Raw genomic sequence first — 3,195 nt, forward strand, 5'->3', positions numbered from 1 at the left:
TATAAGACTATATAACTGAAACACAGAGATTCTCATAACGAGTCTGACATAAGAGACATAAAATTATACAAAGAGAAAGGAATTTATCTTAAAACATAATTTGAGCCGTGTCATGACAAAACTAACATCCGTGCAGTCTGATCAGGATCCATGCTGTTCGCTTACAAACTCTATAACAAGTAGAGAAACCGACAGCGAACAGCATGGATCCTGATCAGACTGCGCGGATGCGCAGGCTGGTCTGGATCCATGCTGGTCGCAAACGCACTATGTTGGTTTTGTCGTGACACGGCTCATTTGTCTAATTGATAGATCATCATACGTTACAATCATAGACTCAAATTTGGCATTATATTGAATAATACAAATTCATCATAATAGCAATTCAATATAACCATATTAATTTGCTTGAATGATTAGTTTATATACATATATAAGGAAGTCGTTCGGTATCTAAATTATATCCAGTTCAACAATTCACTGATGTTGCATCATTGGATTGTTATAAACATAGAAAGACAAAATATATTGCATGAAAGTGTCCTTTTATTCAAGCAGTCTCTTCTTTAACTTCATATCTGTACAAAATGAGCTTGCTGTGTTTTTATCACGGTCTTAACAAAATGATTGCAAAGCTTAATAAGGTTTGTTTTTGGCATTTGACCCACACAATAAAGTAAGGGACAATATTTTATCTACATATTGTCAGTAATTTATTTAAGAAAGAACTTATTGGTTCTTGGTTTTTTTCACCAATTTCTAAACGTCTCATGTGACCTACCGAGATAGGTTATAAATATATGTGTATGTTCACACGGGCCTTTGACCTACTGGCTTTAGTTCACATGTTTTTTTGTTCTTTATTTTCATTTTTTCTGCATGAAACATTGCACTAAGTTACTTTTTTGACAGGATTTTGACAGGATTTTGACAGGATTTTGACAGGATTTGATTTAATATCACGTTATCTTTATTTTAAAATATTTGTAATAAAACGTTATAACCCCCCCCCCCCCCCAAAAAAAAAAAACAAAAAAAAAAAACAAGGGTGCCATAGTCACAAAATACGCCCGTTTACGAAAGCTTTAGATGGAGATGGGGGCATTATGGATAAGTGTTATCTAGCAGGCAAATTTTTATTCTTGGTACTGTGTTGTTAAATGAACCTTAAAACAAATCAGTAGGGAAGATATGCACAGGATGTGTGGCCTTGACCTTGGTCGCAGGGACCTGAATTTTATGCACGGCACTCAGCCTCACAATGATGAACATTTGTGCCAAATTATATTGAAATCCCTCTATGCATGTAGAAGTTTTGCTCCAGACAAGCGTTTTTCTATGAGCTCTAACTGTGACCTTCACCTTTGACCTAGAGACTTGTTTCATGTGCAGGGCACTACGTCTCATGGTGGTGAACAATTCTATAAAGTAACATTAAAATTCCTCTATGCTCCGGACAACATCTGGATATTTAATCATCTCCAGTGACCTTGACCTTGCAAATATTAACCTAAATTAAATGTGTCACACCTGTAGTCATGATAGTTACCATTTGTGCTACAAATCCATCAATAAAAGATGACTAAATGGTCCCTATACACATCTTCAAATTTTTATCTGAACTTTGACCTCTATGTGTTACCTTGACTTTGGTCGCAGGGATCTGAATTTTGCGTGCGACACTCAGCCTCACAATGGTGAACATTTGTGCCAAGTTATATTGAAATCCCCCTATGAATGTAGAAGTTTTGCTCCGGACAAGCGTTTTTCAATGAGCTCTAAGTGTGACCTTGACCTTTGACCTGGAGACCTGGATCATGCATGGAGCAATACATATCATGGTGGTGAACATTTCCATAAAGTATTATAAAAATTCTTCTATACATGTAGGAGATATGCTCCAGACAAAATCTGGATATTTCACCATCTTTAGTGACCTTGACCTTGCATATATTTACCTAAAGTACATGTGTCACAGCCGTAGTCATGATAATGACCATTTGTGTTACAATCCCTCAAAAATGATGATTAAATCGTCCCTATACACATCTTCATATTTTTATCTAAAGTTTGACCTCTATGTGTGACCTTGACCTTGGCTGCAGGGACCTGAATTTTGTGCGCGACACTCCGCCTCACAATGATGAACATTTGTGCCAAGTTATATTGAAATCCCTCTATGCATGTGGAAGTTTTGCTTCGGACGAGTGTTTTTCACTGACATCTAAGTGTGACCTTGACCTTTGATCTAGAGACCTAGTTCATGCGCATGACACTGCTTCTCATCGTGGTAAACATTTGTATGAAGTTTCATTTGAATCCCTCAATGCGTGTAGGAGATATGCTCCGGACAAATCTTGATATTTCATCATCTGTAGTGACCTTGACATTGTATATATTGACCTAAATTATATGTATCACAGCCATAGTCTTGATAATGACCATTTGTGTTACAATCCCTCAATAAATGATGACTAAATGGTCCATATACACATCTTCATATTTTTATCTGAACTTTGACCTCTATGTGTGACCTTGACCTTGGCCGCAAGGACCTGAATCTTGCGCGCGACACTCCGCCTCACAATGGTGAACATTTGTGCCAAGTTATAATGAAATCCCTCCATGCATGTAAAAGTTTTGCTCCAGACAAGCCTTTTTCTATGACCTCTAAGTGTGACCTTGACTTTTGACCTAGAGACCTGGTTCATGTGCGCGACACTGCTCCTCATAGTGGTGAACATTTCTATGAAGTTTCATTAAAATCCCTCCATACATGTAGGAGATATGCTCCGGACAAAATTGGACGCCGCCCGCCCGCCCGCCCGCCAGGGGCGTTCCCATAATACGTCCCGTCTTTCAAACGGGCGTATAAAAAAAACATGCTTCTTCTATATATATCTTCATTGTTGGTGTCCACAGTGTTTTTAATCTGTTAGTTACTGCTGTTTTTATATATCTAACGGTTTCTGTAATTTTTGAAGACTTCCATATATAGTTAAGATAAATTTGGCAAACTATATCTGGTATGATTGTATTTTAAAATGACCCAACCTTACCCGTCAATGGATACGTGCCTTGTTTATACCTTCGCAACAAAATGCGCATTGATTCATCAATAATAAACTGATAATGGATTCCCAATCACTACCTTTATAATTAGATTATGATAATAATTAAGTTTCGAATCGGAAA

The sequence above is a fragment of the Ruditapes philippinarum genome, unplaced genomic scaffold, assembly GCF_026571515.1.
Source record: "Ruditapes philippinarum isolate M1 unplaced genomic scaffold, ASM2657151v2 ctg602_1_1_1_1, whole genome shotgun sequence".
Lineage (NCBI taxonomy): Eukaryota > Metazoa > Mollusca > Bivalvia > Venerida > Veneridae > Ruditapes > Ruditapes philippinarum.